This window comes from Macaca fascicularis, chromosome 14 (assembly GCF_037993035.2).
Source record: "Macaca fascicularis isolate 582-1 chromosome 14, T2T-MFA8v1.1".
In the NCBI taxonomy this organism is placed as follows: domain Eukaryota; kingdom Metazoa; phylum Chordata; class Mammalia; order Primates; family Cercopithecidae; genus Macaca; species Macaca fascicularis.
Window position 1 is genome coordinate 85,259,999 of NC_088388.1, and position 15,119 is coordinate 85,275,117.

A 15,119-nucleotide genomic window follows, 5' to 3' on the forward strand; every position below is an offset into this window, starting at 1 on the left:
TTTATCAAGTCTGAATTTCTGTTGGTGTTTGTGTTCTACCCACACTTATCTTATTTAGTGAGACTGAAAATAAATAACAGACATTTAACAAGGCAGTAGAGCAAAAATGGTTAATAGTTTGGGCTCTGGAGCTAGAAGACTTCATATTCTGACTCTGCCATTTTCTATCTATATATCCGTGGGCAAATTTCTTAACCTTAATTTCCCTGAGACTCAGTTTTCCTATCACTAAAATTAGAATAATAAATGTCACAAAATTATTATGAGGATTAAATAAGATGGATATATGTGAGGTGCTTAGCTCTGTGACTACACATAGTAACTCTCAATGAATGCTATTTTTTGTTATTATTATTAGGGTTTTAAGGTTCACAAAGCACTGTTATGTGTATTTTCTCATTGGAATTATTTAGTGTTGACATACATTGCAAGTTAGGGGTGTGAAAGTAGATGGATAAGGGAAGAGACTGGTGAATGAGAGGTCCTTTCTTCCTCCTTGCTCTGGCATCTAATGTAAGATCAACTGTATAAGCCATCCCCAAACTCTGGATCTCATGCGCTCTCCTTTTCCCTCCCATGGCTTTCCTCTCCCCTCCTTTTAACTCTGTGGCTGGAATGTCCCGACATGAGGCTCATCACTGCTCCAGCACAACCCCCTCCCCTTCACTTCATCATCCAACTTTTCTCCATCTCAATCAGAAGATAGCTAAACCCTATCAACGGCAGCAGGTGCACAGCCCACAGTGCTCACTGTCAGAGCAGGGCCTCTCTGGAGGAAATGCCAGAGCAGTGGGAGGACCGGGAGAAAGCCTCAGTGTCACCCACAATGTTACCTCTTTCCTCTTCCTTGGGACTCCCCTTGTGGTGTGGCTGGGGAAATCCAGCCCAGTCATCTCTGAACTAAGAGGTTGATCTTCCACTCTGGTTGCTTTGGGTGGGTAGAGCAGGCTGAAGTGACTGTCCCCACCCACAACCAATGTTTCATGCTCATCTACTCAAACCCTCCAAAATGTTCTGTTCTCTTCAAGGACCACCCCTACAATCTCCCAAATTAGGCAGAATGACAGACTCACACATGGAACAGTTATGATTGGCATACTTTTTCTGTAAGGTCCTCTAGTCAGTACTAAAGATGATCACCCCTACTGGTTTCCCCTCCACAATCCTGAGAATCACTGAGAGAGGTGGTTGTGGCTCAACCCCATACTAGGCTATTTAAAACAAGGTTATTTGACTGGGTACAGTGGCTTATGACTATAATCCCAGCACTTTGGGAGGCTGAGGTGGGCAGATCACCTGAGGTCAGGAGTTTGAGACCAGCCTGGCCAATATGATGAAACCCCATCTCTACTAAAAAATACAAAAATTAGCCGGGCATGGTGGCAGGTGCCTGTAATCCCAGCTACTTGGGAGGCTGAGGCAGGAGAATCACTCGAACCTGGGAGGTGGAGGTTGCAATGAGCTGAGATTGCACCACTGCACTCCAGCCTGGGTGACAGAGTGAGACTCTGTCTCAGAAACAAGCAAACAAACAAACAAACAAATAAAAACAAGGTTATTAAAGAGATTAATTGGTCCTCCTTAGCATACTGGAGTGGGTAAAAAGAAAAAAAAAGAGGTTAATTGGTAGCATATAATCAATAATGCATTAAATCAGTAGATGAACCATGAAAACTGAAAATTCCCTGTGCCACCAAAGTCCCTTTCTTTCGAATGCCCTTCACCTTGCTTATGGCTGATGATGAGGTCAGAGGTCTTTCTGCTGAGGCTTGTGTGTACAGCCTCCACCAGGTCCCTCTGATCCATTTGTGCCTCTGGTGCTTGACTTGGACCTCAGCTGTGGGTTCTGCTTCTACTTGTGCCATCTCAGACGCGTTCTCAGTTGAGTTTTCAGCTACTTAAAAAGTTTGAAACTCACAGCCTCCATGCAGAACATTCAAACTCTTAACCTACAGGAAGTCCAAAATCTGCACGTCAGTTCCCTTGGTATAGTTGCCCTTTTCATCTCCGGATCCAATATATTAACTCTAGCTATCAAGGTTTTTCCAGGAAATGAAACCAACTTCCGGGTTGGTGCCTTTGAAAGATCCTTAAACATAATCACATTTGCAAAGACCTTTTTTCCAAATAAGGCAACATTTGCAAGTTGATATCTTTGAGTGGCCATTACTCAGCTGACTACAGCTGCTATCATTGGCTGAGCTAGAGGATCTGTGGACTAATAATAAGAAGGGATGGGGGAAATTTTTTCCAAGAAATAGCCTAATATATTGAAAGCAATTAATCTCTGGATGAATTATTTCTTTCTGTACAATTTTTCTCCATTTTCTAAGCTCACAGCAATGTACAGCTAATACTTGTATAATAAAAAGTATTATAAGGGAAAAAATTGTAACAGATAATTTATTGACATTGAAATAATTTCATAATCACTAAATAAAAAAAGCTACAAAACAATGTAAATTTTGATAATTTTTGTTTTAAAATACACACACACATACAGTAAAAAATAGTACAGGTGCATACATCAAAATGTTAATAGTGGCTAGGCCTGGTGGCTCATGCCTGTAATCCTAACACTTTGGGAGGCTGAGACAGGAGGATTGCTTGAGCCCAGGAGTTCAAGACCAGCCAGGGCAACAGAGGGATACCTTGTCTACAAAAAATTTAAAAATTTAGCCAGGCATGGTGGTGTGTGCCTGTAGTTTCAGTTACTCAGGAGGCTGAGGTGGGAGGATTGTTTGATCCTGGGAGGTTGAGGCTGCAGCGAGCCATGATTATGCCATGGTACTGCAGCCTGGGCAACAGAGCCAGACCTTGTCTTAAAAAAACAAAAAAAAAGTTAATAGTGCTTACCTTTGAGTGGTAGAATTATGACTAATTTTTGTTTTACATTGTATTTCTGGTGTTTTCAAATTTTCTGCATTAATTACTCATGAATTTTATAATGAGATAAAAAGATAAGTATTATTTTTAAAAAATAAGACAGGCCAAGCTTAGTGGCTTATGCCTGTACTCCTAGCAGTTTGGGAGGCCGAGGCAGGAGGATCACTGGAGCCCAGAAGTCTGAGACCAGCCCAGACAACATAGTGAGACTCCATCTCTACAAAAAAAATTATTTTTAAAAAATTAGCTGGATGTGTGGCATACGACCATAGTGCCAGCTACTTGGGAGGCTGAAGTGGAAGGATCACTTGAGCCTGGGAGGTGGAGGCTGCAGTGAGCCATGATTGTAGCTACTGCACTCCAGCCTGTGTGACAGAGCAAGACCCTGACTCAAAATAAATAAATAGAATTGTATAAGAGATATTAGAAATTAGAAGTATGTAAATGATAGGATAAGAAATTATTGTGTTAGAACCCATAGGCCTTCATATTAAATTATTTTAATATCAGATGGCATGCTGGAATAATAATGTGACTCCTATAACTGGAACCATAGAAGAGAATGTTTTAAATGCTCTCTGAATGTATAAAGAAAAAATAAGATTTAATTGTGACATTCTGACACCCACATGCTAGGGTAAGTTCAACACCTGTGCAGGCTGCCTTCCCTCCCAGACAGTTGTATCTGAACACCACTGTGGACTAACAAAACTAATAATTTACAATATTGGCATGCTTCTTCCATATGTCATTCACAGGTCTGCTTCATTCCTACAGATTAAACACCTCTCCAGGATCCTAGATTCATGCCATTGCTCCTAGCACTTCCACCTTCTCACTTTTAAATTAAATGAGGGCTGGCTCTGTCCAAGAACACAATCTTTATTTTGTAAAGAAGGCATCTACCTCACATTTGGCTTTGCATTTCTCCAAATTCCAGACTTCTGCTGGCAGGATGTTCGAGTCCCAAAAGTGAATCCTGGCAAATCCAGATTCTGTTCCCACCACAGGGGATGGAGCCTCACAAATGTGCAGCTAGGTGCCTTTGTAGTCTAAGCCTCTCAAGAGTACATTTTCTGGTGCTAGAAACAGGTCTCCATCTCTGCCTGTTGGTAATCACTAATTAAAGGTTTGGGTAAGATTTCCTCGCAGCAAGAATCCTGCTGTGAATTTCCTGCCTCCTAAATCTTAGTCCCTTGCCTGACCACACCAGATGCCAATCTTGTACAATTAGGAGGTGGAAACAATCTGCCAGGATCCTGAATCCTGCATGTGGCTGCACAAGCTTCTCATCCAACACATACACAAGAGGAGGCTGGACAAATGCCCATGCTTTTCTGCCAGTTCATGCTAGATTCCAAACCCTATCAGGTCTCTCGCCTCAGCAGCTGGACTGAACAAAGTGGACTCCCTGAGGTTACTTTTGCCCTCCTGACTCGAGAACGTCCCACACACGAATCCCAAGGCAGGGAAGAGATGAAAAGATGAAAGCATTACAAGAGTTAACCAAAGCTGAGTCGCCAGAGGTCACTGACGGGGAAAGTCTTCTCTCAGCCCACTTCTGTTTATAACCACTTTATTCCTTCAACAGAATCCCCTGCAGAATCATCTCTCTGAAACCTCCATCTATATCTGAAATCCCCATTTTTGTCCTGGAGTCTCTTCAGAGATCCTTTTTCTTTGAAAGGAAGGATGGAAACCTTGAGCGCCCCCTGGAGGTAGGAGTGTGTTAGTAAGCGTCTCCTTGGACTGTGGTTCTTTTTGTACCAGTTGATAGCAGCTTTAGTGCCAGTTGGTTGATAACTTTGACACCTGAATTGCTGATTTTCGCCGTTTCCAGTGCTGCCTCTAGGTGAACTGTCTACAACTTCTATGACAGCTGACTGGGGCTTCCACCTTCTTTGTATTCTAGCCTTGATAAGGGGAAGGATCCCTTGCCCTGCTGCAGAAGTAAAACAGCCTGTTTCTCAGCCTTGTCCTCCATTTTCTCCTCTCAGACAGTTTGTTACTCCTACAATTATACTTGACATCTCTCTAACTTGCATTGCTCCCTTCTTCTGTATCCTTATTACTGCTCTTCAGTTTGTATAAAATTATTGTCCTACCTTCAGCCCTTATCCTTATGAAACCCTTTTCCATTCTTTAAAAGCCCAGTTCACCGGCCACTTTCCCCACACCTACCTCTGAAATCTTGTAGAACTTATTTACAAAGTTCTTATCATACACTGCCTTGTATTTTAGTTATCTCTCTATATATTATCTTACCATATCCAACCAATTACCCAGCACGGTGTCTAAGATCCAGTATGCAGTTAATAATCATTAGATAAAAGTTGAATTAAGTTGTTGAAGGATGTTTTCAAACACCCAATTTTCTAAGAATAGAGAAAACGTTACTGTTAAAGATTAAAAAATACAAAGAAAGGAAGAAATAGAAAAAATAGATGGGGCAGGCAGAGACACAGGAAAGAATAGTGACTATATAACTATAAGTCAATACATGAGAATACCAGTATGTTATAGAAAGAGCACAGAACTAAGTGTCAGAAAACTGAGCTCAAGTCCCGTTTGGTTTTTAATGAACTAAATGATCACTAAACTACTCCCTGGGCCTCAGCGTTTTCTCTAAAGAACCAAAGCAGTGGGTTATATGACCTCTGAAGTTTATTACCACGTTGGCATTGTATGACCATCTCTCTATTCAGGCATAGTGGTAGTTGATTAAACAAGATAGCGCTCAGATTGCACCTGTCACAGAGACTGGCATAATATGTGTGCTAATAAATGCTAGTTCCTCTTTTCTTCGCACATAATGGAAATATTCTGCAACACTCTCAATTTTAATAAAGGGAAAAGTTCGCCTTTATCCATTGAGGATGGAGGTATACTGAATATTTGTCTGATAACATGGTAAAAGAGAATTGTACAACTTGTTTAATCTTATTTTATGGAAGAATTTTCCAGTGGTTAAGTCGTTTTTTTCCTCCAGGTCTTGCCATATGCTATTTCAAGGGGAAGCTTCTATTCTACAACAAACTACTTTTTGAGTCAAATGAAGAACTGAAAAATAGTTAGGCTTAAACAAATTCTTAGTCAACCACATCATGGTCTGGAAAGACACAAAAACCATTTGGCAAAGATTGTTCTAAATACTGTGAGAAAGGAGAAAGGTAGCAGGTGATACCAATCAAAAAGGCGAACAACTTTAAATAGGATATTAGCTGATTCCGGAGAATTAAACAAAATTTTTGGAACCTATGACAATTGCAGATATTCAGATTAATATGTGTAGGAACAACTTATGTATCCATGATTTTAAATGAATAAGGAGGTCTATTTGTGGGACTTTTTGCATTTACTAAACTTTAGTTCTTTATATTTCTAAAAACTGATTTAATTTCACCATTTTATCAAGATCTTTTCCTGACTTATTTAAGAGAAGTCTAAACTACCTGCCATTCCTGCAAAAATGTGGTGTTCCTTCACTCCTCTGTGCTTTTGTGGGTGCTGTTTCCTCCTCCTGCAAGTCTTCCCTCCTATACTACCCTTCAAAACCTATTTTAAATATCGGTGAAGACATGCTATACTCCAGTTAGCAAAGTTGCTCCACTGTGGTCCACCAGTCTTGGCTCATAGCTCTCTTATTTTCATAATCACTGAGGCCCTCACTGGGTGAACACCAGGTGCACCCAGTTGGGGATCAGTGTAGGATTTGAGGAGGAAGCTGATTAGGACACCAGCACTCAATTATAAGAAGCTAGGAGCCTTTCTTTATTGAACATCTAATACTATTATATGTTTTAAAAAAAAACTGTATGTAATGTTTTCCTCTGATGCTGTTCTGAGTATATTCTGAGAGGCTCTTAATAGAAGTGAAATTGTGTGGGGGGGAGTGGAGGGGATCTACAAGAGGAGGGTGCTGAGCTAGGAGGGCAAAGATAAGAAACTCCAGTCCTAGAAGTTTTTGCAAGACACAAGGTCTAAGTTTACCCATTCCCATATTCTCACTTAGTTGACCTTTTATGGTTCTTCAGATTTCAGCTTCCTCAGGAAAGTGTTTCATGATCTTTCTGTTGAGAACAATCACAACATCATAAACCTCTCATCCATAGTATTTAACATAGTTGTAAATGTATCTGTATATGTGATTTTTTGATGGACATCTGTTTCCACTAGCAGACTCATGAAAATAGAAACTTATATCTGGTTTTGCTTACCACTATTCTCTAGGATAAAACCTGGTACGTAGTATGATTTCAATATTAGTAGAGCAAATTAATGTTGTTGCATAAAAGGCAGTAGGGTAAACCAAATTGAAACATGGATTTGAAGGAACTGCTTAAAGTAACTTATCAGTATTGCTAATCATCAACGATAGAATCATACAGGTTTGAGAACTCTGTGAAAGGGCATGAAAAGTTTTTTTCCTCCTGACACCAAACATATGCTATCTTTTCCAACATCACTTCTTCAGCTCTCTGACACCAATTGAATGTCCAACAATTCAATTAATTTCTGACATTATCTACCTAGACTTAGCATCAGATCCCATAGTTCAAAGGGTTCAGTCCTACAAGACTGCCCCCACTTCAGATGCTGTTTGCAAGTTTTGGGCCACCAGTACTTCTGACCAACCAGCTGTAAATCAGGGTTCCTTTGATCCCCTCCCTCATGTTTGACAATTTGCTAGAACAGCTCACACAACTTAAAAAGGCACTTTGCTTATGTTTACTGGTTTATTATAAAGGATATGAATGAACAGCCAGATGGAGAAATATATAAGGTGAGGTTCAGAAGAGTATCTGCAGGAGCATCTGTCCCCATGGAGTTGGGGTGCACCACCCTCCCAGTACAGGTGTTCACCAACCTGGAAGCTCCCTAAACCCCATAGTTTAGGGGTTTTTGTGAAAGTTTCATTACATAGGCATGGCTGATTAAATTATTGGGAAGTGGTAAACAAATTCCATCTCCAACCCCTTTCTCCTCCTTGGAGGCTGAGGGTTAGGGCTAAAATTCCAAGCTTCTAATCAAGGCTTAGATATTCTGGCTATCAGTCCCCATCCTGAAGCAGCTATCTAGGGGCCAAGAGTTGCTTCATTAGAACAAAAGATCCTCGCATCATCCTTATTACCCAGGAAATTCCAAGGATTTTAGGAGCTCTGTGCCAGGAACAGGGGCAATGACCATATATATTTCTATGGTGCCACAGGGTGGCAATAAATTTAAGACTGTACATTTAAGGGTATATACAGTTAATAAGTAGTTTTTAAGCATGATGCCAACAATGTTGTTAACCAAGGTTTTAAGGTAATGACAAATCATTAGGTTGCACTTGCATTTCATCGTAATTTGTTAATACTAACTTCTTGAATAGACATATTAATGACATCAGCATGCTTTCACTCAGTAATTACAACCCTCCCCTTCCCACTTCATCTAGCCCCAACACCATCTTACTCTGAGTCATTTATTTGATAATTAGATGTACAGACACCCATGAGAATATGTAGCTAAATAAAAATTCTGACGCTGTGTTCCTGATAGCTTTTCCAAGGAGGCAGAGGTAGATGCATTTTAACAACCATGGCCCCTTCACAAGACTTACGAATTCAGATGTCAACTTTCTTTGCTTTTCCTATTCTCCAACACTTAACATAGCAAAACATACTTTCTGGTACAAACTATAAATAAGTTGATAATTTAAAGGAATAAGTCAGACCTTATCAACCTATATACTACAACTCAAAACTGATACTGACAGAGTAATAGAAAGCAAATCATATACAATCTATAGATTGAGACATTCAGTCATTAATTCCCTCAACGAATATTTGTTGAATGCCTTCTATGTACCTGACTCTAGACATACAGGAGACCTATACAAGGTGTATAGGACATGAAGTGAATTCAGCATGTAATCTGCTTTCATGAAATTCCCAATCTTGTTGAGGAGAGAAAAAAATCCATAATTAAAACTAAGATAAAAGAAGGGTTCTACTAAAGTGTAGGAAAAAGGCAACCAAATCAGGTTAGGTGGCTAGGAGAGATTTCCTGGCAAGCTACATTTGGAAGGATGAGCTAAATGAAAACAGCGAGGTAGGAATAAGAGGAGATTTTAAACAACAGGAAACATATATTATGGAGATCACAACTTAACCAGTAAGCTATGATTTATTACATGTCTCCTTAAAAATGTTCAACCTGTGAACATTCAGAAATACAAAGCTCTGCTCTGGAGCAAAGGTACATCAACTATTTCAGACATGCCAGGAGTTAGTGGTCAGGTGGGGTCATTTTAGTCCTAGCCATGTGACCACTGGGTTATTCCTTAGTCTGTGATAGGGTGGCAAACTCAAATGCCTACCATGAGTGAAGTCAGCAGAGCAAGGACTTGAAGTAAGCTGAAGGTAAGCTGGAGTGTGAGGTGTGAAATGAACCATATATGCCCCTTGCAAGGGTGAGTAGCCACAGTGCCAGCTGATGTTATGTTGTCAGAACGTGGTCTCAGTGTTGCTATGGCTTTCTTTTTCTCTCAACTTGCAAATGCTGATAACTAATACAAAATTTTAAACTGTTGTCTGCAAACATAGTCTTGGTCCAAAAGCTCCTTCAGCTGATAAGCAACTTCAGAAAAGTCTCAGGATATAAAATAAATGTGCAAAACTAAGTAGCATTCCTATACACCAACAACAGTCAAGTTGAAAGCCAAATCAGGAATGTAATCCCATTCACAATTGCCACACACACACAGACACACACACACACACACACACACACACACACACAACCTAGAAATACAGCTAAGGGAGGTAAAAGATCTATACAAGGAGAATTACAAAACACTGGTCAAAAAAATCAGAGATGACACAAACAAAAAAACATTCCATGCTTACAGATAGGAAGAATCAATATCATTAAAATGGCCATACTGCTCAAAGCAATTTATAGATTCAATGCTATTCCTATTAAACTACCAATGACATTCTTCGCAGAAGTAGAAAAAACAATTTTAAAGTTCATATGGAACCAAAAAAGAGCCCAAATAGGCAAGGCAATCCTAAGCAAAAAAAAAAAAAAAAAAAAAAGCTGGAAATGTCACTCTACCCGACTTCAAATTATACTAGAGGGCTATAGTAACCAAAACAGCATGATAATGGTACAAAAACAGACACAGAGACCAATGGAACAGCATAGTGAACCCAGAAGTAAGGCCACACACCTTCAACTATCTAGTCTTTGACAAAGCTGACAAAAACGATGGGGAAAGGACTACTATTCAATAAATGGTGCTGGGATAACTGACTAGCCATATGCAGAAGATTGAAACAGGACTCCCTTCCTTATACCATGTACAAAAATCAACTGAAGATAGATTAAAGACTTAGGTTTCATGATGAAGATGCCAAAAGCAATTGCAACAGAAGCAAAAATTGACAAATGGGATCTAATTAAACTAAAGAGCTTCTGCACAGGAAAGGAAACTATCAATAGAGTAAACAGACAACCTACAGAATGTAAGAAAATTTTTGCAAACTATGCACCTCACAAAGGTCTAATAATATCCAGCATCTATAAGGAACTTAAACAAATTTACAAGAAAAAAAAAAAAAACCCATTAAAAAGTCGGCAAAAAACATGAACAGGCACTTTTCAAAAGAAGGCATATGTGTGGCCAACAATCATATTAAAAAACTCAACGTCACTGATCATTAGAGAAATGCAAATCAAAACCACAATGAGATAGCATCTCACACCAGTCAAAAATGGTTCTATTTTTTTTTTTTTTAAAGACAGAGTCTTACTCTGTCACCCAGGCTACAGTGCAGTGGTGCGATCTCAGCTCACTGCAACCTCTGCCTCCCAGGTTCAAGTGATTCTCCTGCCTCAGCTTCCCTAGTAGCTGAGATTACAGATACATGCCACTGTGCCCAGCTAATTTTTGTATTTTTAGTAGAAACGGGATTTCTCCCTGTTGGCAGGCTAATCTTGAACTCCTGACTTAAAAGGATCCACCCGCCTTAGCCTCCCAAAGTGCTGGGATTACAGGCATGAGCCACCGCACCTGACCCAGAATGGCTATTATTAAAAAGTCAAAAAATAACAGATGCTAATGAGGTTGTGGAAGAAAAGGAATGCTTATACACTGTTGGTGGGAGGATAAATTAGTTCAGCCTTTGTGGAAGACAGTGTGGTGATTCCTCAAAGACCTATAAACAGAAATACCATTCAACCGAGCAATCCCATCACTGAGTATATACCCAAAGAAATATAAATCATTCTATCATAAAGACACATGCACATGTATGTTCACTGCAGCGCTATTGACAATAGCAAAGGCATGGAATCAACCTAAATGCCCATCAGTGGTGGACTGAATAAAGAAAATGTGGTACATATACACCATGGAATACTATGCAGCCATAAAAAAGAACAAGATGATGTCCTTTGAGGAAACATGGATGGAGCTGGAGGCCATTATCCTTAGCAAACTAATGTAGGAACAGAAAACCAAACACCACGTGCTCTCACTTATAAGTGGGAGCTAAGTGATGAGAATACATGGTTACATAGAGAGAAAAAACACACTTGGGCCTATTGGAGGGTGGAGGCTAGGAGAAGGGAGAGGATCAGGAAAAATAACTAATGGCTACTAGGCCTAATACCTGGCTGATGAAATAATCTGTACAACAAACTCCCATGAAACAAGTTTACTTGTATAACAAACCCGCACATGTACTCCTGAACTTAAAAATTACATTTAAAAAACAAAATAACCTAAATAAATAGATAAATAAAACAAAAAATGGTATGTGGGCCAAACAAAAAAACTTTGCAGGCTGAAGCCTGCAGAGGACAACTTTATGGCCTTTGATTTTTGTATAATTGATGTATTTGCTCTTAATTTTCGATGTTTTACAAAAATTACAAACGTTATTATTAACCCTCATGTTCAGCAAGATCAAATGCATCTAGACTATTAACAATGTTAGTAGGAAGAGACATGCAATTAGTTTCAAAACAAAAATAGATGCAGTAAAAATTGAAAATGATAAATGTATGTACTGATGGGATAAATTATTCAGGAATAATGACAATTCCGAGGAACAAAGGTCTGATCATGCAATCACTCATATATCTATGCTATCAACAATAATAAAGAAGAAGAATAAAAAAATTGTCAGAAGGAAAGGCTTTATGGGTGTACAGCTAGAGAAGGAAGATTAATGTCAGATGCCGGAATCAAGTTAATTCCGGATAAAAACATCATTTGTTAAGGAACTTGAGGACTGAACATGATAAAAATGCACCTGCTGGAACTTTTTACATAGCCACACTTAAGTTCTGTAGTTTAAGGACATCATAGCTGCCAAGGAGATTTCTACACTTGCAGCCATCACCAAGGAGGGAGATTTCCTTCCTAAACATATGTTCAATATAGTGGAAACTAGTATATGAGAAAAGATAGCTGAGAGATTATACAGAAAGTAGGAGAATAGAGCATGTGTAGTCTGTGATGTTGAAGGCAAACTAATTTTTTAAAGCATTAATTATAAATGTTTACAATTCAAATAGTATAAAAAAGACACAGTAAAAACCAAGTTTTCCTTTTTTCCTATGACCCCAGTTTCCTGCCTAAAGGTGACCGTTATTAGGAATTTAAATATTTCCTTTCTTACACATAAGTGCACATTATATGCACTGTTCTGTAACTTTTTTCCCATTTAGTATATTTTGGAGATTGTTCTATATCAATTCATATAGGTATGCCTTATTTATTTTAAAAACTACATTATAGGCCGGGCGCGGTGGCTCAAGCCTGTAATCCCAGCACTTTGGGAGGCCGAGACGGGCGGATCATGAGGTCAGGAAATCGAGACCATCCTGGCTAACACGGTGAAACCCCGTCTCTACTAAAAAATACAAAAAACTAGCCGAGCGAGGTGGCGGGTGCCTGTAGTCCCAGCTACTCGGGAGGCTGAGGCAGGAGAATGGCGCAAACCCGGGAGGCGGAGCTTGCAGTGAGCTGAGATCCGGCCACTGCACTCCAGCCCGGGCGACAGCGCGAGACTCCGTCTCAAACAAAACAAAACAAAACAAAAAAAACTACATTATAGATATACTATAACTTATATAATCAATACCCGATTGATGGATCTATATTGTAGTATTTTGCTATTATAAACAATAGGTGTGCTGGTTCTCTTCAGAGAACCTATTTGGTGGAATTCCAGCCAGTGCCTGCAAACATAAACGTCCCTTAGTTCTTTTGGTCTTGAGAACAAATAAACTTAGAAACAGCCATTTGGAAATGAACTTGTTCATTACTAGAGAAGAACTGTGTGGAAGGAGGTAAATGTGGCAGAATGCCCAGCAGGAAAACTAAATAGAAAATTAGGCCAGGATTGCTTCTCAGCCTTTTGGCTAAGATCAAGTATAAAAATTAGGCTGGGCGTGGTGGCTCGTGCCTGTAATCCCAGCACTTTGGGAGGCTGAGGTGGGTGGATCACTTGAGGCCAGGAGTTCAAGGTTATAGTGAGCTATGATTGTGCCACTGCACTCCAGCTTGAATGACAGAATGGGACATTGTCTCTAATAATAATAATAATTTTAAAATAATTAGCAAGCTCATAAAGGGCTTCATCTAATAACGTAAAGAATTTGACCTTATCCTAAAAGACATGCAGAGCCAGATTGGTGTTAAGCAGAATGACAGGATTATAAGAAACGTTTACTGTAACTACGATGAGAAGAATAGATTAGAGAGGAACCAGTAAAGAGAGAGAGCAGCCAAAAGAGGGACTATTCAAGTCATCCAAGAAATAATTTATGAGGATTTTAACTGAGGTGATGGCAATGGAAATGGAGAGGAGGGGATATGGTATCAGAAAATCATGAAGGGATAACATCTGCAGACCTTTGGCTGATCTGACAGGGGTCTGATTGGATGGGCAGAATCTAGGATGAATACTGTGTTTCTGGATTGGCCCACTTAGTATTAGTCACCACATCAGAAAGGAACAAGTATAGGGAGAAAGATGATTAGTTGTGTTTTGGATGTTTGACTGTCTGGGGCCTACAGGTGGTTATATCCAATAGGCAGTAGAATATATAGGTCCAAAGCTCAACGACAGCACTACATACCAAAAGCAGACATTCATGTATGTATATGATGGGTGAAACTGAGAATGGAACAGGCCACCTGAGGATTATATAACCTTAATAGGATAAAAGGAAAAGTGGGGAGAACACTAGAAAAGGAGACCTTTAGGTGGGAGGCAAAGGAAAAGGAGTCATGGAAGGAAGACAAGGCCTTGGATGAACATTCAAAAATTAAATAAAACTTACATTGGCATAATAAAGGTTTCAAAGGCAGATATTCTTATCAGAGTCTCATGTGATTGGTGACTTAAGGTCTGAGATGACTAGCCCAGGATTGCTCAACTATTAAAATAGCCAAGCTGAGTTTAACCCAAGCTTTTCCAAAATTCTAGAGATGATTTTTCCACCTTACTGGCTCCAAATTCCTTATTATGCATAGGAATTTGAAAAATAAGGTCACAAACGAGAAAACCAAGAATTTGAATAATAAGGTCACAGACTATCAAAACCAGGAAAGCAGAGATGGGAAAGAGATGATACCAGTACAGTACCAACCTCATCAATAACTCCGATTCCCATGTTTTTGCGCGTTAGGAAATAACATCTCAGAAAAGTTAAAACAACAAAACCACAACCAAAAAAAAAACCCTACCATAAAATCCTAAAAAACTGCAATTTTCCTCCTTTAGCACTCACACACAAAGAAACATTAACTCTGCATAGGGATGTGTGTGCTCGGGATTTTAATAATAAAGCCATCAGAAACTAAATAGTATCTTTTTCTGTACTATGGTCATTAGAGGGAGAACCACGAGGCTACTTAAGCCTTGTTCTACCTCACAAAATGTTCTTTGTTTTATGCAAATGTACTGGCTGTGGGAGATATTAGATGTCGTTTTCATGAGTAGGACATGAGTGTTAGAGGTAAGTTGACAATCTCCTTATAAAGATATTAGCAAAACAGTGTTATTATGGCCCTGCAACACCTTAGAAATATTTTCACTATAATCCATCTTGTGATAATTATACCTGTTTTACTGGAATTTGACCTGAAAGAATAGAACTTGGTCATCAAGTTTCCAATCTTGTTGAAAGGGCACATTTTTGCAGCTGACATGAAAAAAAATTTTTTC